This window comes from Aethalodelphis obliquidens, unplaced genomic scaffold, assembly GCF_003676395.1.
Source record: "Aethalodelphis obliquidens isolate GAN/ISIS:26980383/991018 unplaced genomic scaffold, ASM367639v1 scaffold90, whole genome shotgun sequence".
Taxonomy (NCBI): Eukaryota; Metazoa; Chordata; class Mammalia; order Artiodactyla; family Delphinidae; genus Aethalodelphis; species Aethalodelphis obliquidens.
This window is the reverse complement of record NW_020838034.1, coordinates 4,120,643-4,145,210: the sequence shown is the minus strand read 5'-3', so window position 1 is coordinate 4,145,210 and position 24,568 is coordinate 4,120,643. Positions and strand designations below refer to the sequence as shown.

Genomic DNA, 24,568 nt, shown 5'->3' with positions numbered 1-24,568 from the left:
CCCCTTTTCCTCTTTTTGTGAGTGTGTATGTGGATGCTTCTGTGTGAGACTTTGTCTGTATAGCTTTGCTTCCACCATTTGTCCTAAGGTTCTATCCGTCCGTTTTTTTTTTTTTCTTCTTCTTTTAAAAAAAGAAAAAATTTTTTCTTAATAATTATTTTTTTATTTTAATAACCTTATTATATTTTATCTTACTTTATTATATTTTACTTTATCTTCTTTCTTTCTTTCTTTTTTCCTTCCTTCCCTCCTTCCTTCCTTCCTTCCTCCCTGCCTCCCTCCCTCCCTCCCTCCTATCTTTCTTTCTTTCTTTCTTTCTTTCATTCTTTCCTTCTTTCTACTTCTACTAACTCTTTCTTTCTACTTTTTCTCCCTTATATTCTGAGCCATGTGGATGAAAGGCTCTTGGTGCTGCAGACAGGAGTCAGTGCTGTGCCTCTGAGGTGGGAGAGCCAACTTCAGGACACTGGTCCACAAGAGACCTCCCAGCTACACATAACATCAAACGGCGAAAATATCCCAGAGATATCCATCTCAACACCAGCACCCAGCTTCACTCAATGACCAGCAAGTTTCTCAAGTGCTCATGGAACATTCTCCAGGATAGATCATATCTTGGGTCACAAATCAAGCCTTGGTAAATTTAAGAAAATTGAAACTGTATCAAGTATCTTTTCCAACAACAATGCTATGCGACTAGATATCAATTACAGGAAAAGATCTTTAAAAAAAACAAACACATGGAGGCTAAGCAATACACTACTTAATAACGAAGTGATCACTGAAGAAAAATCAAAGAGGAAATTAAAAAATACCTACAAACAAATGAAAATGGAGACATGACGACCCAAATCCTATGGGATGCAGCAAAAGCAGTTCTAAGAGGGAATTTTATAGCAATAAAATCCTACCTTAAGAAACAGGAAACATCTCGAATAAACAACCTAAACTTGCACTTACAGCAATTAGAGAAAGAAGAACAAAAACCCCCAAAGTTAGCAGAAGGAAAGAAATCATAAAAATCAGATCGGAAATAAATGAAAAAGAAATTAAATGATAGCAAAGATCAATAAAACTAAAAGCCTGTTATTTGAGAAGATAAACAAAATTGATAAACCATTAGCCAGACTCATCAAGAACTAAAGGGAGAATACTCAAATCAATAGAATTAGAAATGAAAAAGGAGAAGTAACAACTGACACTGCAGAAATACAAAAGATCATTAGAGATTACTAAAAACAATTCTATGCCAATAAAATGGACAACTGGGAAGAAATGGACAAATTCTTAGAAAAGCACAGCCTGCCAAGACTGATTCAGGAAGAAACAGAAAATATGAACAGATCAATCACAAGCACTGAAAATGAAGCTGTGATTAAAAATCTTGCAACAAACAAAAACCCAGGATCAGATGGCTTCACAGGCGAATTCTATCGAACATTTAGAGAAGAGCTATCCTTCTCAAACTCTTCCAAAATATAGCAGAGGGAGGAACACTCCCAAACTCATTCTATGAGGCCACCATCAGCTTGATACCAAAACCAGACAAGGATGTCACAAAGAAGAAAACTACAGGCCAATATCACTGATAAACATAGATGCAAAAATCCTCAACAAAATACTAGCAAGCAGAATCCAACAGCACATTAAAAGGATCATGCACCATGATCAAGTGGGGTTTATTCCAGAACTGCAAGGATTCTTCAATATATGCAAATCAAACAATGTGATAAACCATATTAACAAATTGAAGGAGAAAAACCATATGATCATCTCAATAGATGCAGAGAAAGCTTTTGACAAAATTCAACACCCATTTATGATAAAAACCCTGCAGAAAGTAGGCATAGAGGGAACTTTCCTCAACATAATAAAGGCCATATATGACAAACCCATAGCCAACATTGTCCTCAATGGTGATAAACTGAAAACATTTCCACTAAGATCAGGAACAAGACAAGGTTACCCACTCTCACCACTATTATTCAACCTTGTTTTGGAAGTTTTAGCCACAGCAATCAGAGAATAAAAGGAAATAAAAGGAATCCAAATCGGAAAAGAAGTAAAGCTGTCACTGTTGCAGATGACATGATACTATACATAGAAAATCCTAAAGATGCTACCAGAAAACTACTAGAGCTAATCAATGAATTTAGTAAAGTAGCAGGATACAAAATTAGTGCACAGAAATCTCTGGCATTCCTATACACTAATGATGAAAAATCTGAAAATGAAATCAAGAAAACACTCTCATTTACCATTGCAACAAAAAGAATAAAATATCTAGGAATAAACCTACCTAAGGAGACAAAAATGCAGAAAATTATAAGACACTGATGAAAGAAATTAAAGATGATACAAATAGATGGAGAGATATACCATGTTCTTGGATTGGAAGAATCAACATTGTGAAAATGACTCTACTACCCAAAGCAATCTACAGATTCAATGCAATCCCTATCAAACTACCAGTGGCATTTTTCACAGAACTAGAACAAAAGTTTCACAATTTGTATGGAAACACAAAAGACCTCGAATAGCCAAAGCAATCTTGAGAATGAAATATGAAGCTGGAGGACTCAGGCTCCCTAACTTCAGACTATACTACAAAGCTACATTAATCAAGACAGTATGGTACTGGCACAAAAACAGAAAGAAAGATCAATGGAACAGGATAGAAAGCCCAGAGATAAACCCACGCACATATGGTCACCTTATCTTTGATAAAGGAGTCAGGAATGTACCGTGGAGAAAAGACAGACTCTTCAATAAGTTGTGCTGGCAAAACTGGACAGCTACATGTAAAAGTATGAGATTAGACCACTCCCTAACACCATACACAAAAATAAGCTCAAAATGGATTAAAGACCTAAATCTAAGGCCAGAAACTTTCAAACTCTTAGAGGAAAACATAGGCAGAACACTCTATGACATAAAGCACAGCAAGATCCTTTTTGAGCCACCTCCTAGAGAAATGGAAATAAAAACAAAAATAAACAAATGGGACCTAATGAAAGTTCAAAGCTTTTGTACAGCAAAGGAAACCATAAACAATACCAAAAGACAGCCCTCAGAATGGGAGAAAATATTTGCAAATGAAGCAACTGACAAAGGGTTAATCTCCAAAATTTACAAGTAGCTCATGCAGCTCAATAACAAAAAAACAAACAACCCAATCCAAAAATGGGCAGAAGACCTAAATAGACATTTCTCCAAAGAAGATATACAGACTGCCAACAAACACATGAAAGAATGCTCAACATCATTAATCGTTAGAGAAATGCAAATCAAAACTACAATGAGGTATCACCTCACACCAGTCAGAATGGCCATTCATCAAAAAATCTAGAAACAATAAATGCTGGAGAAGGTGTGGAAAAAAGGGAACCCTCTTGCACTGTTGTTGGGAATGTAAATTGATACAGCCACTATGGAGAACAGTATGGAGGTTCCTTAAAAAACTACAAATAGAACTACTGTATGACCCAGCAATCCCACTACTGGGCATATACCCTGAGAAAACCATAATTCAAAAAGAGTCATGTACCAAAATATTCATTGCAGCTGTATTTACAATAGCCCAGAGATGGAAACAACCTAAGTGTCCATCATTGGATGAAAGGATAAAGAAGATGTGGCACATATATACAATGGAATATTACTCAGCCATAAAAAGAAATGAAATTGAGCTCTTTGTAATGAGGTGGATAGACCTAGAGTCTGTCATACAGAGTGAAGTAAGTTAGAAAGAGAAAGACAAATACCGTATGCTAACACATATATATGGAATTTAAGAAAAAAATAATGTCATGAAGAACCTAGGGGTAAGACAGGAATAAAGACACAGACCTACTAGAGAATGGACTTGAGGATATGGGGAGGGGGGTAGGGTAAGCTGTGACAAAGCGAGAGAGTGGCATGGACATATATACATTACCAAACCTAAGGTAGATAGCTAGTGGGAAGCAGCTGCATAGCACAGGGAGATCAACTTCGTGTTTTGTGACTGCCTGGAGGAGTGGGATAGGGAAGGTGGGAGGGAGGGAGACGCAAGAGGGAAGTGATATGGGAACATATGTATATGTATAACTGATTCACTTTGTTATAAAGCAGAAACTAACACACCATTGTAAAGCAATTATACTCCAATAAAGATGTAAAAAAAAAAAAAAGATATACTTGTCCACACAAAGGTGTGTGGGAGATGGAGAGAGCTCTACAGGAAAGTCAGATCTTTTTAATCACTGACTGATGAAGGAAATATTGTTTAGATGGAGAGCTCAGGGTAGAAACATAGCAGAAGAGAAAAAGATGCTTGTCTCTTGTCTCAGTAGCTTTACTTGGTTGACCACATCAGGGTAGAGAAAGATAGAGTCTTCACCCATGTTTCTTCCAACTTTGGAACCCAACAGCAACAAGGTCAGTAAATTAACTAATTTTGGGGAATGGTAGATATCCAGAGAAAGAAAAATACTCACACGTGACAATAGGCAGCCCTAGTATGAATATAGATACTGTGAGTAACTGTTGGGACGTCTGGGCAAGGAGAAATCAGGAAAGATTGTTATAAGGCAAGTTAGTACAAAGAAAAATGATTTCAGTTACTAAATTTCCCAAGAAATGGGTGGGATACAAAGGGGTCAAACTCATGGGATGGCTTTAAAACAACAAATGAGCATTGTGATTGATTTCTGAAATGTTTTAGGAATCAGTGTTTCAGGAATCAAGTGAGATTTCCAGTTCACTGTTAGGCATTAACGTCATTGACAATTGTACTAGACTTTACTGCGCTTTGGATAAAGATAGAGTGTTCACTGGGGAAAGTCTAATAGTTTTTCTTTTTGTTCGATTTTCCTTACCTTTTCTTTGGCTAGGCCACATCTCTTCAATAGAATAGGGAATTAGATCTGGGTCTGCTCAGGGGCACTTTCTTGAACTAGTAGACCAGTTTAGTTCATAGGACCATAGTCACAAGATGTGGTGACTATTACTGAGGACATCAAGACTTATGGGAAAGATCAGATATGCATATGAAAACTCAAGAACACTTAAAAGGGAAAATTATCTTAAGAGGAAAAGATAAATAGATATATAAATATTACAGGAAATAGAGTGATTAGAGACGTGGGATTAGCCTTTTTTTTTTTTTTTTTTTTTGGTGGTACGCAGGCCTCTCACTGTTGTGGCCTCTCCCGTTGCAGAGCACAGGCTCTGGACGCGTAGGCTCAGCGGCCATGGCTCACAGGCCCAGCCACTCTGTGGCATGTGGGATCTTCCCGGACTGGGGCACGAACCCGTGTCCCCTGCATCGGCAGGCGGACTCCCAACAACTGCACCACCAGGGAAGCCCGGGATTAGCTTTTTAAAACTAGAAAAGACATATGTAGAATTTGGTTAGTTTAAAAAGGAGGCAGATTGGGAGACTGGGATTGACATATATACACTAATATGTATAAAATGGATAACTAATAAGAACCTGCTGTATAAAAAAATAAATAAAATTCAAAAAAATATATAAAGGAGGCAGAGCTTGGAAAGAACAAGAGGATATTTCAGGCAGGAAAGATTTCTTTCAGGAATATTCAGAGACCAGAAAATGAAAGTGACATGTTTGGATTAATAACAGGTTTACTAAACTGGATTGGTAATGAATAATTTTTACAGCAACAGTAGATAAGATGGCTTTGTTTTCTGCTGAAATAACAAAAAATCGTTTCAGTGCAATATTAAAGAAAGACGATGTAGTTGGGAGTTTGATGAGACTTAATCACATAATCAATGAACAAGTATATCTATAGCTAATATAAACAATAGACCATTAATAAAGTGCCCTTTCCTAATGCACACACAACACAAGGTTATTAATCAATGACAGGCAAAAAGGGAGCTTATTTTTTCCTATCTCAGTGATTAGAAAAGTGTTATCCTAGAGGATTTGAGATTGTTTCCTTTTTAAAGAAGGAACAATTTAGAGGAAGAAAATGATGAGAATGTAAAACTTAAGTACAGGTGTGGAAGGGGAGTCACATGAGTAAACTGATGCTCTAGCAAGATTAATCTTGAGGGAATGGAGGCTTGTATGAGAAAAGTAAGACCAGAAGCATTTGGAAACCCATTACAATAGTGTAGACATTATGACTAGACATTAAATTAGGGGTAAGACAATGGAAATAAAAGATATTGGTAATACAGCAAAAAAAAAGTTAAGCAGACTTTGATGATTAATTAGGTTTGAGACATGATGGGACAATAGATGCAAAAATATGTAAAGTTGGTATCTAGAAGAACAAAAATAAGAAAATCAGCAAGGGAAATTGGTTGAGTGTTGGGGGTAAGGATGGTGTGTTAATTTACTAGGGCTGATAACAAAGTATCAGACTGAATGGCTTGAACAAGAATTTATTTTCTCATAGTTCTGGAAGCTAGAAGTCTGAGATCAAGGTTTTGACAGAGTTGATGTCTTCCAAGGACTTTCTCCTTGGCTTGTAGATGGCTGCCTTTCCTTGAATTTTCCTATGAGCCTCCTTCTGAAACTGTGTCCAAATTTCCTCTTCTTATGACACTGGTCATATCAGATTAGGGCCCAACCTAATAACCTCATTTTAATTTAATTATCTCTTTACAGGCCCTATCTCTGAATACAGTCACATTTTGAGGTATCAGGGTTAGAATTTCAACATATGAATTTTGGGGGAAGGACCCAATTCACTCTATAACAGGTGGAGGTGGCAACTTTGGGTCAAGGTGATTCATCTAAGTGGGAGAGTCCTGAAGAAAATGTGGGGCTCAGGACTGAGATACAAAACAAGGAATTCTGGAGTCACATTAGTTAATGAGAGTTGAAAACCTAAGGAGCTTATCAATAAACTTGAATAAATGAGTTGTCTCTGAAGAAGGGAAGATGGAATGAGAAACAAAGAACAAAGATAGAATTTTGTGTTATTTCCATAAACTTAGGAGGTGGAAGACAGAATAGCCAATGAGGTAAACCTGTATAATGTAGTGTGGAATAGGCAAAAGAAAGAAAGACTTCCAAGGATTGGGTGATTAACCTTCAAAGGTTAGTGGCAACAAAGACAGAGGGAGGCCATTGAATTTTCAATCAGAAAGTCATTGGTATAATTTAAGAAAAGAGATATGGAAAGTTGAAAGATAATTGATTCAAAGGGATTCAGGAGGGAATGAAGACAGTAAATACGTATTAACATGATAGGAAATAATGATGTTGACACAAAGGAGAGAAATAGTCTGAATAGAGATAGGACTTTCCTCTCAAGATAAGATTTGTGCATATTTGATAGCAGAAGAGAGGAAATCATTAAAGAAAGTAAAATAAATGGTTCTGAACAGGAGATAAATGAATAGGACAATATATTAAAATGTGTTGTATTTAAACTGTATTCTACAGAACACTACAGCTCTCTCTCTCCACCCAACCACCCAATATAATTATACTAGAAAAGCTTTGCATTTATTGCTTGACATAGTCAGTTTCCATCAATTATTTAATTTGACTAAAGGCTTCTGGTACAAAATACATTTCAGATCCATTTTCCTAGAAGATGGAAAAGGAAAAGAGAGATGAAAGAGAGGGTGTGTTATTTAGAGGCAGAAAAAGGAGGAAGAGGTTGGAATTTATTAATGATGTCTGTCTTCATCATTAAAATGTTCAATTAAATCATATGCCAAGAATCAGATGAGGAACTGAGAGTTTATAAGGAAGAATTTTGAAACAGTTATGGGGAGATTTTTAGAAAATCAATAAGACTTGAATATGGGCAAAAACATCACCTTGCTATTCTTTCACTACCTCATCTAGTTCTTTCTTTGTCTAAATGCAGTGGTTTTAAAATATGGTCCTCTGATCAGCAGACAGCATTGCCTGGAAATCCGGTAGAAATGAAAATTCTTTGACCCTACCCCAGACCTACTGAATTAGAAACTCTCAGGATGGGGACCCGTAATCTCAGTTTTAACAAGCCCTCCAAGTGATCCTGATGCATGCTGAATTTTGAGAATCATTGGTCTAAAATACTGGCTGTGTTTTCTGACTGTATTTTTTTTTCCATACTCCAATTTTAGTTGTAAGCATCTATGGAATATGGAATATTCCTTCTTCTTCTATAGCCCCAATACAGGGATTTATTCAGATGCTGTCATTTGGTAAGTGTACTCACTCTATGTCCAATAGTAAGCATCTCCTAGAAGGCTTGAGTGCAGTAGGAATTGAAATCCTCATTTCTCACCTGGAGATGGAGAGCCCCAATTAAACCACTGCTCAGGAGTTTATCTTCTCAGCTTTACCTTATTCCTGGGGAGATCCTGTCATCTGTTTTGTTCCACTGCTCTTCATTTATGCTTTCATTGTTGTTGGAAACCTAGTCATCATCACAGTGGTCCAGCTGAATACTCACCTCCACACTCCCATGTACTTTATTAGTGCCCTTTCTTTCCTGGAGATCTGGTAAACCACAGCTACCATACCAAAGGTGCTGTCTTGCCTGCTTAGTGACAAGAGTATTTCCTTAAGTGGTTGTCTCCTGCAGATGTATTTCTTCCATTCCACAGGCATGAGTGAGGTTTTGTCTCTTGACAGCTATGGCTTTTGACTGCTACCTGGCCATCTGCAGCCCTCTTCATTATCCCACTATCATAACCCCTAAGCTATGTGCCCAGCTGACTTTAAGCTGCTGTATTTGTGGCTTTATCATGCCCCTCACTGAGACTGCCTGGATCTCCACACTGCTATTTTGTGGCTCTAATCACCTTGAGCATATCTTTTGTGACTTCCTCCCAGTGCCAAGCCTGGCCTGCCTAGACACACAAGACATCATCATGATTCAGGCAGTGGATGTTGTCCATGCAGTGGAGATCATTACAGGTGTGATGCTCATTTTCATGTCCTATGTTGGTATTGTGGCTGTAATTCTATGTATTTGTTCAGCTGAGGGTCATTGCAAGGAATTTTCCACATACGTCTCCCACCTCACTGTCTTTCTGGTTTTCTTTGGCAGTGTGGCTCTCATGTACCTACACTTCTCTGCCACCTACTTCTTATTCTGGGATATAACCATTGCTCTGGCCTTTGTAGTTTTGTCTCCCTTTTTTTAACCTCATTAACTGTCTGAGGAATAAAGAGATAGAGGAAGCTATAAAAAAGCACATAAGTCAAGCTAACATCATTTTTCATAAGACCAGGGACCTCAAGTAAGATCTAGTAGTTGGGAGTCTATATAACTGTTGGAGCCCTCTAATCCTCAACTCCCTGCAATACATCTTTTCCTAACAGCCTTTTGCTGAAACTGGTCTCCCAAAAGTCACCAATAAAAAAAAATTCACTAATAACTGAACTCAATAGTTTATTTCAAACTTTATTCAATTTGACATATTTTGGATCTGACTTTTTTGATTAAGTTTTCTGCCACTCAATTTATTCAAGGTAAATTTAATTTGTGGAAATAATCTGGGTAAAAATTTACTAATTTTAACAGAGTCAAGACTTCTGTTTGTAAGATATGGTAATTGAAAACCATCTTCATAAGACTAAGTTCTCTCCATGGTATCCACAATGGATATACTTGAAGAATAACCCTAATTTCTAATTGAGTATTCATGTATTGATAAATAGCAGTCTAGATGTTTTTCAGCAAATTCTATTATGAATCCCTTGTATGATTTATATCTTGTCAGTACTACACAATATTAATTCCATGTCTGTGTCAATAACAGGCACTAAGCCCTGTGTCTACCTGTATTGAGCCTGTGTGTGTCAAGTTAGTGGAGACTGTTTTGCTGAACCCCAAATCAACTTCATTAATATCAGTGACCACTAGAAATGAGGAGAATGGATAGGCCTCTTTAAAACTGACAGAGAGAGAAACCCCATAAAAGGGTTGGTTGCAGTTCTGTGGTAGTTAAGGACTATGGCAAAGAATCTCAGGCCAAGAAGGTCACTGAAGAATATTTTAAGTACAATAAATGAACAAACAAAAACCTTGGCTCTAAAAAAAAGTAAAGTAATAAAACTAACCCATTCATTAGCTAATCAATATTTTTTCATGATAAATTGAAAAATGTAATCCTTGGTTTCACTGTAATCAAATGTATTGTACTTATTAATTAAGCAATAATATCAATAAATATCTACTGAGTAAATAAACCAATATCACCATGCTGCATTCTGATTGTCCCAGACAACTGATCAACCATATTGGACAACAATGCTTCCCTTTCAACCTCTTCTCCCTTGTATTTCAGGATGCTGGACTCTTTATTTTTTTTAATCTTATTTTGTTTGAGGACTCTTTCTCTTGTGGATTCTTCTCTTTATACATGCTTCATAAAATGTGCTTTTCTCCAAGGCTCACGCCTCATGGGGATGCAATAATAAAGCTGATTACTATGCAAATGTTAGTAGATTTTTACTCTTCCCTAGCCCACCTACAGGAATCCTATGGTAGTCAGCCTCACTTTCCCACTAGTGTGCCATAGCCATGCCCTCATCCTCACCCTTAAGTCTTATGATACTTAAAAGTCAGATGCAGAGACAGAAGTAAAGGGAAATGTCTTATAAGAAGAGGATAATGGTATCCAATAAAGAATTCAGATAGAGAAGAGAGAAGATGTGAGAAAAAACATAGGTTGTGGGTGGAGAGGTCTTGGTAAAGGAATGTCTTCAGAAAGTATACTTAGTGTAAGAAAATAAGGGAAGAGGGGACAAGGGATACGAGAAATGTAACTGGGTTTAAATAGTGTATATATTTTTAATGTTTTTCATAAAACATGAGGAATGAAATTACTGATAGATTAATTATTTTAACAGTACTTTTCTCAGTGCAATATTGTTACAGAATTGATTTACATAAATCTCCATATGAAAGGGTTACACAGTTTTCTTATGTTTTGTCTGCTTTAAGATTTTGTAGTATATAATCAATTTCTCAATAAAAGTCCAATTAACAATCAAGTTAAGAAGAATAAAAGGAACTTTATTTGAGCCAAACTGAGAATTATAACCAGGGAGACAGGCTCTCAGAAAGCTCTGAGAACTGTTCCTCCTGTTAGAAGTCAAAGGCACAGTCAGATACATTTTTGAGACAAAGTATCATGCATCAAAATGGCATTGATATTTTACATAAAGTTCAACAAGGATACATAGTCCAGGTAAGCAGTTACAAAACAAGCATCAAGTCATCATGACTCCCTACAGAGTTGGGAAAGAACAATATATTTTTTAAAGAAGTTACATTGCTAGGGTCAGAAGAAAGGAAAACAAAACAAAACAAAACGATCTTTATGGTCCAGCAGACACTCCCATCTTTGAGAAGTTCTTTTTGATGTGTAATGCAGATGCACACCGCACATTAAGGAGAGAGAGAGGAGGCCCAAATGGACACACAGAGAGAATTTTATGCTGAAAAGTTCTTGTCCTGCCTTAAAATATAAAATTTATTTATCACTTTCCTTGTCCCTCAAAATTTATCATTGTCCCTAAAAATGTATATAGCTGAAACTAACTTTTTACATCCGTACTTTCTCACCTTCTATCTTCTCTCCCAACTGAGACTACTTTATTTCTTAAAACTTAGATCTTATTGCTTTACTACGCTGCTTAAAAACGTTCTAAGATTAAATACGCCCTCACTCCAAATTGTGAATGTAATTTTCCTAGCTAAACTGTGTATCTGTGCATGTGTGGGTGTGTTCATGTGTGTTGAATAAAGAAGATTCCAAACTGAGAGAAAAGCAAAAGGAAAAGAAACAGCGTACGGCAGTGTCTGATGATCAAAAGTAAGGACACCATTCAGAGGGGAGATCACGGTGCTAACCTACTGGTGGAACGTCTCACAGTGATTTTTAAAATTCACATTGCTGAGGGTTGAGAAGTGAGTTCTCTCACACTGCTTTCCACCTCACCAGCCTGCTTATTATATTTTTATGATATTTTGGGGAGATTATATTAAATACATAAATAAATGAATGAAAGAATATATAATCACTTACTGAAAATCCTTCATAACTAATGAAGCATGTAATCTGAAGATGGCTATTTATGTTCACTGTTAACTACTTTCCATCATTTTTTAAATGTCAGAAACCTTATCTGCATGAACATATTGAACAACTCATTACTGAGCAAATTTTACATGTCAAGCAGTGTGGTAAATTCTGGACAAACATAGAACTTCTACCTAAAAGAGTTTCCACTAAAGAATTGGAGAGGCCCATAAAAGTACAATATAAAAAGTAATAACAACAAAATCCATAAAATCATAGCAGAAGTAGTAACTGTGCTGGAAAATCAAGAAAAATTGCAAAGAGAAATTGTATTTGTTCTGAGACATGAAAAATATTTATCATATACTTACCTTTATTTTCTAATCTTTATTTATATACCTTTAGAACTCTACTTGCTTTTAATTTAGGAAGAGTTTTTGGTACAAACAAACATGGGCTTGAGGACTTGAGGCTGGTTTTAATAAGAACTATGGCATATAAGCCAAGTTTTCACTGGATTAACTCACTCCTCATAACAAACTCATGCAGTTGATATTATCACATCCATTATGCAGATCAAGAAAAGAAAAAAAATTGAAGCAAACAGACTTTTTATGTTCACATAGTTGGCTAATGATAGAGCAAGTAACAAAAATGAGTCCAGACTTCAAACTGCCATGCTTTTCTCACCACAGCAACACTTAATAGTATTGTCTCAGCATTACTGACTTGCTGTTCTTAAACTCTCCTAATAAGCATATTTTAACTTATTCATCCCTTTAACAAATGAGAATAAATAATTATTTTGATTATAACTAGCAATTTATTTTCTCTATGTGCCAAGCACATAGTGTTTCACATCTCTTACTTTATTTAATACTTACAATATGAGTCATCTCATCATTTCTAATTTGCAGTTGAAAATACTGAGACAAAGAGCAGGTAAGTAATTTACCCATAAAAGTAGCCAAACAAGGACAGGAATCCCAACACTCGGACTCCAGAGACAATGGGCAGTAACTTCTCTGAAGTTTCATTGTACTTTATCTGTACCACTCTTATGACACTGCTTGCTTTCTACCTTGAATTATCATTAATACATCCAACTTGAAACACTGTGTCATTGGTTCATATGTGCATTGCTCCCTGTGCCTAGCACTGGGCTCTACATAATAATGGCCTTAATAAATAACTATTGAATTGCTTCATGACTTCTGATTTTCTGTACTGTCACATCTATGAAGGGTGCAAAAAGGAGGAGATGCTATGAGTTGCCGTTCCATTGCTGACATTATTTTGCTCTTGTTAACTTTCCTGCAGTTTGAATAATAAATTTTCAGAGGTTTTTCTATTGAAACAGAGCATCTAGATTCCTAGAAAAAGAGAGTGTTTGTTACTCTTTTAAATTCATTTACCTTAGGGCAAGTAGGTATGAACAATCTAAAACTTAATTGCAGGCTGAAGGTTTTAAAATGTTGATCATTATACAGCTAGGAAACAATTTCTTAGATATTTTACTTATAAGTTCAGAATTTCTCCTCCCATCACTATTCTAACCTATTCATTTGCACATATTCATAGCCTGACACAATTAACACTTTCACCACTTTTCCTCTGTAATATGAGTATGGTTACCTAATTATATCTTTTCCATCAGCCATAGGGACTTTGAACTATCTCTGTCTTAAGCATTTCAAGAAACTTGCTCTGTATGTAACAGCAACCTGAGAGGAATAGAAACGGTATATATCATATAATTCTAAAGAGGGAATTACATGCCAACTCTGTACCAATTGCTGTTCTAGGCATTACATATAAAACTATTTTAAAAACAGAAAAAAATCCTTGTACTCACGGAGTCTATATATGAAAGGATGGTGGACAATAATCTAAATAAAATGCAATTATATTTTAAATGGTAGTAAGAGATGGTAAGGAGAAAAAACAATAAGATACAGTTAGCGAATAAGGAGTTTTGGGGCTGGAATGTGATTAATTTTAACTAAGGTAATCAGGAATGGCATCTCTCAGCAAGTATTATTTGAATTATGGCCAAAAGAAGTACAAGAAAATAAGTTCTAGGCATGTGAATATTTCAAGGAAGAATGTTCTAGGTAGAGGGCATGGAAGTGCAAAGGCTCTAATGTAAGGGCATTCCAGGTGGCACGTGGATAGAGTGATTGGGGTGGGTGTGGAGACATAGATGATGAAGTCAGAAAAAGTTTTCTTGGGCCAGATTACATAAGAACTAAAAGACCATTGTAAAGGCTTTTGCTTTTCATTTGGAGTAAAGTGGGACCCATTGGAGGGTTTTCGGCAGAGAAGCAAAACTATTTCATTTACCTTTTAATAAGATTTATCTTAGTTTAATGCTGAGGATAGACTGAAAGAGGGCAACGAGAAAAGCAGACACTCTTCGAGGTTATGCAAAATCCAGGCAAGAGTTGATGGCTTGGGCCAGGGTTGCAGTATGAATGTTCTAAGAAGTAGTTGGTTCTAAAGGAGGCAACAACATACAATGGAGAAAAGACAGCCTCTTCAATAAGTGGTGCTGGGAAAAATGGAAGAATGAAATTAGAACACTCCCTAACACCATACACAAAAATAAACTCAAAATGGATTAAAGATCTAAATGTAAGACCAAACACTATAAAACTCTTAGAGGAAAACATAGGCAGAACACTCTATGACATAAATCACAGCAAGATCATTTTTGACCCACCTCCTGAAGAAATGGAAATAAAAACAAACAAACAAAAAAAAAACAAATGGGACCTAATGAAACTTAAAAACTTTTATACAGCAAAGGAAACCATAAACAAGATGAAAAGACAACCCTCAGAATGGGAGAAAATATTTGCAAATGAAGCAACTGACAAAGGATTAATCTCCAAAATTTACAAGCAGCTCATGCAGCTCAATATCAAAAAAACAAACAACTCAATCCAAAAATGGGCAGAAGACCTAAATAGACATTTCTCCAAAGAACATATACAGATGGGCAAGAAGCACATGTAAAGCTGCTCAACATCATTAATCATTAGAGAAATGCAAATCAAAACTACAATGTGGTATCACAGTCAGAATGGCCATCATCAAAAAATCTAGAAACAATAAACGCTGGAGAGGGTGTGGAGAAAAGGGAACCCTCTTGCACTGTTGGTGGGAATGTAAATTGATACAGCCACTATGGAGAACAGTATGGAGGTTCCTTAAAAAACTAAAACTAGAACTACCATATGACCCAGCAATCCCACTACTGGGCATATACCCTGAAAAAACTGTAATTCAAAAAGAGTCATGGGGCTTCCCTGGTGGCACAGTGGTTGAGAGTCCGCCTGCCGATGCAGGGGACACGGGTTCGTGCCCTGGTCCGGGAAGATCCCACACGCTGCGGAGCGGCTGGGCCCGTGCTCCATGGCCGCTGAGCCTGCGCATCCGGAGTCTGTGCTCCGCAATAGGAGAGGCCACAACAGTGAGAGGCCTGCGTACCGCAAAGAAAAAAAAAAAGTCATGTACCGCAATGTTCATTGCAGCACTATTTACAATAGCCAGGACGTGCAAGCAACTTAAATGTCCATTGACAGATGAATGGATAAGGAAGATGTGGCACATATATACAATGGAATATTACTCAGACATAAAAAGAAACAAAACTGAGTTATTTGTAGTGAGGTGGATAGACCTAGAGTTTGTCATACATAGTGAAGTAAAAGAGAAGTGAGAGAGTAGCATTGACATATATACACTACCAAATCTAAAATAGATAGCTAGTGAGAAGCAGCTCGATAGCACAGGGAGATCAGCTCAGTACTGTGTGACTATCTAGAGGGATGGGATAGGGAGAGTGGGAGGGAGGCTCAAAAGGGAGGGGATATGGGGATATATGTATACGTATAGCTGATTCACTTTGTTATACAGCAGAAACTAACACTACATTGTAAAGCAATTATACTCCAATAAAGATGTTAAAAAAAATAAAGTATATGGGAGGAAGTACATAGGTTATATGCAAAAAAATAAACACACCTCCACACACACACACACACACACACACACACACACTATTTTAAATAAAAAGGATGAATCCTGTGGCCTGCCATTTCCAAATATTAAGTCGTATACCTATGGGTAGTAGTTTTAAAAGAGAGAAGATGGTAAATGAAATCAATGTATTTTTATGAGTTTTGTTTTTAAACCCAGGATTAAACCCAACATTAAAATAGGCTACATATAAAGCCTTCTAACCTGGTGGAGTTCCATGATACACTGCAGTGTCCTTTTCTCTGTACTAGCAAGAGAGCAATTCAGCAATTTGGCCTCCTTTTGACAATTAGAATGAGAAGTCCATTTGGTCATTACATCTGAATCCTAAGAATCAGATTCCTACAAATATCACCAGGCATCATGGGGCCCTTGGCATTGCCTCGGCTCCTAAAACCCGAGTCCCTAAATTCATGACTCAAAAACTACTATAATATCTCAAGACTATAGGGGACTGTCTCCAACAGTACCAGGAGTGCTTTTGTGACATCCCCAGGACTTTCAGTGGACAAGGTGACTTCTCTCTGGTTCTGTTTGAAATAATTTCTGCCCAAAACATCCAGAGATGTCAAATCATATCACAATAAACTTTTAGGATATCTGCTATGCAAAGTGAAGAGACTCCTAAAGCAGTTATATTAGGTCTATTCTTGAGGAGAGGAATATAATTTATATTGTTTCTTTCTTTAAAATGTTATCTGTTGTCCAATACGAAATTATTAAAACTCTATATAATAAAGAAGTTGTAATTTTAAAAAAAGTAGTTGGTTCTAGAAATATTGTGAAGGTATCACTAATTGATTTGCTTACTGATTGAATATGGGGCGTGAGAGAGGAGACAAGCTTGACTCCAAAGAATTTGATTTAAAGAACTGGAAGAATGAAGGTTCCATTAAGTGGGATAAGGCATTTGTTTCATTTATATATTTATTCCCTATCTTCTTCCAAAAAGTATTGGAGATCAAGTAGTCAAACACTCTTTCCAATTCCAATTACATATATCATTTTCTTCCTCCATGTTATTTGTTTGCTCCACATAGGACATGCCCACTGAGAAGAACTGAATTTATTGTACTCATCTACAGGAAAAAGGGAGATGACAAACTTTTTCTCCCTTTTCAAAATTCAGGTCAAAATTGCCATAGTTGTGAATTCAACTTGCTCAGCCATATGCTACTTACCTCTCCACTTTCAATAAAATTCATTTCCATTCATATATTTTTTATTATGTAAGTTTCAAGTGGAAAGCCTTATAATTCAACATCTGTATACGCTACAAAGAGATCACCGCCACAAGTCTACTTACCATCCATCACCATTTTACCCTCTCCCCAACTAACCCAATTAGCGTTTAGTCTTCCCCTCTGCTAACCACTAATCTGTTTTCTGTGTTTGTTTTTTTAAGATTCCATATATGAGTGAAATCATGTATTATTTGTCTTTCTCCATCTGACTCATTTCATTTAGCATAACACTTCCAAGTTTCCTTCCTGTTGCTGCAAATGGCAGGATTTCGTTTTTTTTATGGCTGACTAATAATCCATTGTGTGTGTGTATCACATCTTCTTTATCCCTTTGTGCATCAATGGACACAGGTTGCTTCCGTATCTTGGCTATTGTAGATAATGCTGCCGTGAATGTAGGGGTGCAAATATATTTTCAAATTAGAGTTTTTGTGCTCTTTGGTTAAATAGCCAGGAGTGGAATAGCTGGGTCACGTACTAGTTCTATTCTGAATTTTTTGAGAAATCTCCATACTGTTTTCCATAGTAGTTGCACCAATTTACAGTCTCACCAACAGCGTACGAGGATGTCTCCTATATGTGGGCTGTGTATGCCTTTCTATTGTGTTGGAGCCATGACTGCTTAAGTGTGCTGGTGGACGACCCTGCCTCCCCACATTCACACATGTTTACTGAGCACTTATTAGTGTAAAACATCTGATTAAAATAGAGTATAAAAAGGAATTGGAGAAGCAGACAAGGTATTGTATTATTAGCCATGATATAGAAAGTGCAAAATTAATTGCTATGGGAGTACCACAGAGAGGAAAATTTAATCTAACTAGAATAATTCATGGGAAGTATTATTTGAGCTGAACCCTGATTTATTCTTTATTCTGAACAGGAGAGGGGCTGATGTAGATGAAAGAAGTGAAGGAAATATAAAGGGGACAATTCTGCTAAATATAAAATTGTGTTCTTGGGTAACAGAGGCAATTGCCTATATAAGCTGAATCTTATGGTGTGGCTAGCTAGGAGAAATACAGCAATATATGCATTTGGAATATTGGTTCTTTTTAAGTGATCCTTCTCATTCGACCATATTACACAGCACATGGGACATAGTAAGCTCTGACCAAATACTTGAATGAACAAATAAAAATATAATAAATGAATGAATTGATTATCCAATTACTACTTCCTTTTTTCTATTTTTTTTCCTGCCCCACATTGAGAAGATTTTAAGTAAAAATCAGACAGCAGTGATTGAATTCATATTCACTGGATTTTTTTTTTTCATTTGCAGGAAGATGAACTCTTATTTTTATCTCTTGCTCCTAATTTACCTGTTCATCATCACTGGCACCCTTATGGTCTTCTTTTTCATCAAACTGGATTCCCACCTCCACACTCCTATGTATTTCCTCATCAGTGTCCTGTCCTTCCTGGAGATCTGGTATACTACAAGCATCATCCACAAGATACTCTCCAATCAAGTCAGTGAGCAGAAGACCATTTATCTGACTAACTGCCTCCTGAATATGTATTTATTTTACTCTCTTGTCATTTCTGAGATTTACAAGCTCACCACCACGGCTAAGGACAGATACCTGGCCATCTTCAACTCCTTTTATTACCCCACAATCATAACACCTCAGCCCTACACTCAGCTGACTGTAGGCTGTTGCTTCTGTGGCTTCCTCATGTCACTTCCTGAGATTGCTTGAATATCTACACTATTATTTTGTGGTCCAAATCAAATTCAAAATATCTTTTGCAACTTTGATCTCATCCTGAATCTGACATGCATGAACACTGATAGATTATTTTAATCAAGGTTGTAGAAATTGTACATGCTGTGGAGATCATCACAGCTATACTGCTTGTAGTTTTGGGTTATGTTTGTATCATTGCAGTAATCCTACATTATCTGCTCTGTTGGCTGAAACCAAAGGCCTTTTCTACATATGCTTCCCACCTTGCTATTTTCTTGATATTTTTTTGGAAATGTAGCCTTTATATCCCTGTGCTTCTCTACTAAGGATTCCTTTTCCTGGGGCATAGCCATTAGCCCACTCTTTGCAGTGTTATGGCCATCCTTTAACTCAATTATCTAGTCTAAGGAGTAAAGAGATCAAGGAAGCAATAAAAGTGCACACATGCCGATCTACTATCAAATAAGACAAAAGACATACCCATTAACAAAGTATATTTATGCCAGTATCTGTATTTATGTTTTCAGTGTGTTGCTGTTGTGTTTATTTTTTCTGTGCATTGACTCTAAGTGGGACATTTATCCATCCAATCTCTGTTCACTTAGGAAATGTCCTCAGAGGTTGATTAATCATAGAATACAAAGAAAATGGGGGTGAAGACTCACACAGTCCCGTCGTTTATTCTTTGAATCCAGACGGACTCATAAAATTCTACCTCTGTCCTGACACTGTTACAGCAAAAATAGAAATGAGACTTTTCTGATAAACAAGGAAAATAAGGAAACAATGAACAGGCTGGGGAAACAACATAAACAGGCCTGAAAGAATTAAGCAATCTTGGTTATTCTTTAGCTGTTACTACTAACAAACACTTGTAGCTAGACTTGTCCTTCACAAAACTGATCATTCTCTGACTCCATATGAATTACCCTTTGCACTTGGCATTTCTTCTTCCCTTACAACTCTCTTGTAGCACTCTTCATTTCAGAAAGAAAGTCACGACCCATAACTTCAACGACAACAGAGCAGGTTGCTGAGCTGCCTGATGCCAGCTTTGGCCATGAATTTGCAGAAGAAAAGAAATGCAAGACCTTCACTACTTTGATCCTTATCACCTACCCCAGACCATGAGCCCCACATATAAAATCTTTTCCAATTCTTCAAGGAGGGGGGCACAGTTCTTGAGGCGTTAGCCTACTGTGTCTTCCCTTTGTCTGGCAAAGAAAATAAAAAGCCTCTCTATTTCTTATCTTCCAGTTCTCTGTCTCTGTATTTTTATTTGGCATTGGTGCACAGGGAGCCAGATTTGGCAAAATATCTCCTGCTATAGTTAGCTGAAACAAGAAAGAAACATTCTTTGTTTTGTGTTTCTGTAACACATTTCTTGAGCTTCTACTTAGTATGGTTTTTATTCTATCCTGTGTCATGGTTTGCATGCCTTCTGTGAGCCCTCTAGTTTGTGAACTCTTTGAAAGTAGGTATCTTATTTTGTTCATCTCTATATTCCCCATGCCTGTTAGAATTCTTTGCCCAGAGAAATGCTCAATAATGCTTCACTAGAAGAGTAAATAAACAGAGGCATTCTTTGTCTCCTGACAAAATTATAATTTATAAAAAAGTTATGTTATAGAAAACTCAGGCTATTCACACATTCAACAGAGGATGGCAGGGGGGCCAGCGATAATGAATAAAGATAAGATACATAGTGTATTTACACTTAGAGTAATTTTTAATAGTTAAATGAAGAAATGTCACAGATAATCCACTTAAATTTCAATGACTGGCCTTTATTTACATGTTTAATAGGATTTTATTGATATCTTGGGAATCTAATCCCTTAAATATAAGAATTAAACTTCATAGTTTAGTCATGGTTATAAAGGAAATAATGTTTAGTCCTGGCTCCTACTTTCCTTTATTCTAATAAGAAATAATTTTTTTGGTTGTGCTCTTTCTTCCCTGAGTAGGACCATGTCACCAAAAATGCCATTTTTATAAAGTTTGTAAAGATTTAAGTTTATGTGGTTTCCTTAAGGGTTGCTGTACTCAGAGATAATTATTACTGGATGGAAACATTCAGCAATTTTACATAAGATTTTCTAATGATACATTGCAAATCATTCTTTAAAAGATAAGCACTCCAGATTTCTGATTCAGAACAAAATAGATGACTTGAAGTAAATGAAATATATGTGCTTGGCATTATTCATAACAATAAAAATTCTTTTTTGTGTATAGTTAAATAAAGTGCTTTTTAATCAACCATCTAAATTAAGTCATATAAAAATTCTCTGGAATAAGTAGGCTTGTCATTACTATTCCCATTATAAACTTAATAAAATTTAAGCAAATTTCCAATATTCATCTGATTATAAAATGGTAGAATTGAGTCTTCAGATTAGATGGTTTCCGTTTCAAATCCAGTGCACTTTCCATTATCCCAATGTCTTTTTCAATTATAATTACATAGTTTGTTGTTAAAGGAGACATCATGGGTTTTGTTTTTTCGTATTCAACGCAGTAATACCAAATAAATAAAACAGGAAAATAATAAAATAAGTAAGGGAGAGTGAGAGAAGATAATGGTAAGGGAAATAAAAGAGTTTTATTTTTTATTATAGGATTGTAAACTTTAATTATGTAATTTTCCTTATAGAGTTAAGGGACAAATAACTTCAGAGGACCCGAAAAGATAAGAGTTAAAGTGGATACAGTTCACTGCAAAAAGGTCTTTCTGTTTTTCTGAATGACAATATTTAATATTTTAACCCGTTTAGGAGACAACCATTTGAGACCTTTTTTTTTTTTTTTTTTTTTTTTTTTTTGCGGTACGCGGGCCCCTCACCGATGCGGCCTCTCCCGCCGCGGAGCACAGGCTCTGGACGCGCAGGCCCAGCGGCCATGGCTCACGGGCCCAGTCGCTCCGTGGCATGTGGGATCTTTCTGGACCGGGGCACAAACCCGCGTCCCCTGCATTGGCAGGCGGACCCCCAACCACTGCGCCACCAGGGAAGCCACATTTGAGACCTTTTAAAATGAGAACTAACTCTAGAGAAACAAAAATAAAATTTTAAAAATAAAATAATGATGACTTCTATTTCATGGGCAAACTTAGTTTTACGTTAAAGTTAACATATTTTTCCTTGTTGGTAAATGGGCCGAGAAAGTTGAACTCCAAAATATCCACAGCAAGCATATGAATTTTAGTGTTGCAAATTGGGGAGACTTTAGAATTTGGGCATATAAAGCATCTCTTGGAGTTTCTGAGTCCAGGAAAAGAAGATCTGATAACTGAGAAGAGACTCAGGCAAGCTGGGCAGTGCTGATAAAACTAGTGTGTGAAGTACAGTTCTGCCCAGAGCTGATAACCATGATCAAATAAAACAGCTCTCCAAATTACTCCCACCCTGTAAAACTGAATATAAGACTCCTCTTTAATGAAGCTGTCTGTCATCAGCTCACACTTTCCCTGTAACCTCTTAGCACTCGTTTATGTACATGGCTACATGCAATTTTAAAGACTATACATGATTCTAAATATCCACAGTGTCTCTCATACATTCTTTACCTGTGTCCCCTGTACTCAAGGCCTCCATGTCCTCAGAGCCAATAAACATTCTTGGAACACTATAATAGTGGCAAGAAGGTCAGAGGTCCAAGTGTTAAGCTACCAGGGTTTAAGAGTTTTTCATCATACCCTTCCATCAATCCCAAGGAGACACCCTGATACTTGTACTAATAATGGTAAACATGCTCAGAGACTGAATAAACTCTGTCAATCTAAAGGGAGTGAGAAGATAGGGTGGGACTGAATTTAAAGTCAGCAGCAGCCAGAGTGGCAGCCAGGGTGTTGGCACAGAAACTATTAGCAGGAATCTCTCTTGGGTGCAAACTGAAAACTCAAAGAACACTTCTGTCTTGATGTATAAATTCTCTTCCTTGTCTCCTGTGCACTTTCACACTGATACCTGCTCTAATGACTATTGTTCTGGTCCACTTTTATTCTATTTCATGATGACCAATCCTGCTAATTGGGTCCGAATATTTCTTTGGTTACAATGCTATCACATGGTTGACACTCTTGGTGAGAAGATCCTGGAATAAGTCAACCAGAAATATTGGTGGACTAAGAGAAGATCGACTAAAACAGATGAGGGGCATGATGGTCACACTCACATGGATTTTATCCTTTGTTTAAATAATTACAAACCAAACAACCATGGGATGAGACTACCTCTCAGAGACTACTTTTGTTTTCTCATATAAAAATGAGGTTGATAATATCTGCTTCACAGAAACTTCTAAAGAGTAGAAATTAATGTAAATTAATCATGTCAATATATAAATAAGACACGGTAGATTCGAATTGATTCTTATCTCTTGGATAAAGATTAAAAATGTATTTCCTCCCTAACCAACTCCAGTCAGAGTTTCCCTGGTCCATGTGATATAATGCATTCTCTAAGACTTGTGTTCATGCCTTTAGCACCCAAATTTGATTTTAATATAAAGAAACTATGTGAAAAAGTAAATATTATACTTTCAAGAAGAGAATTTAAAGCTCTCTCAATTTCATTGGGTGAGATGATCCAGGAAGAAAAGAAACTAGAAATGTAGAACCTTGATCTACCCTAGTAGACCGTGAAAGCTAGATTATTCAAATTGGATTTGTATTGGAATGAAGTTTGGCATGGATAGACCCACTGTTTTTTAGGAGGGTCTGAAACCATCCCACTATTTTCTTTGGTTTGTGTCAGTTTTGTAAAGTTGCCTTTACAAACTATATGTTTGGAGAAGGATTTCTGTTTCTTTTCTCTCCATTAAAAATAATACATAGATGAGGATGACTTTTATCCTACAGTTTAGAACTCTGTCCAATTTTCAAATATTTTATGACTTCATTAGTTTGTCAAATGAAGTATCCTAATTTTTGTTTCACAAAATACAAATAAAAAAGCATATATCTTACTTCCTTTGTTCTTTTTATTTAAATGATTAAGGGTAAGGCTAAATCAGACTTTTAAAAACCCAATCTGTGAGGCAAAGAGTAAAATTTTCTATTTTAACAAAGGTTCTACAGCAAAAAATAGGATGTATTGTTGCTTAAAGGCTGCTAAAAATCTGTAGTTGGGTTTTGATGGAGTCGTTGATTTGCATTTCCTAGAGATAGGTTAGAACAAGAACATATGTATGCCCTGAGTTCTTGTAATTCTTCACAGAGTGTGAAGAATGGGCATCCCTGAATTCCTTCCTGATTTACAATTCTCAGATATAAAATTTAAAACTAATCAAAGAAACAAAACACCATCATAACACTGACTCTATCTTACATCTATAACTGAGTTTTTTTCTAATTTTTCATCTAAAATTTTTGCTTTCATTTTTTATAAAGTCCGGTTGAGAAACTTTGAGAGCCATAGTCCCACAAGCCGCTGAGTCACCCAGCATCTGTGAAAGTTAGCATCTGCCTCAGCTGAATCTGTCTCCTGAAGATAATGTAGATTGTAGCTGGCGGGATTCTGGCCCAAGTGAAGGGCTGTTTTTTTTCTTTGTCTTGCCACATATGTAACGTTTCTCTCATGTCTATCT

The 24,568-nt window shown here is 36.5% G+C and overlaps 1 pseudogene; it reads left to right on the top strand.

Moving 5' to 3' along the window:
- The first annotated feature begins 5,309 nt into the window (after nucleotides 1-5,309).
- Nucleotides 5,310-11,943, top strand: LOC113614056 (olfactory receptor 6K2-like; annotated as a pseudogene).
- The last annotated feature ends 12,625 nt before the right edge of the window (nucleotides 11,944-24,568 follow it).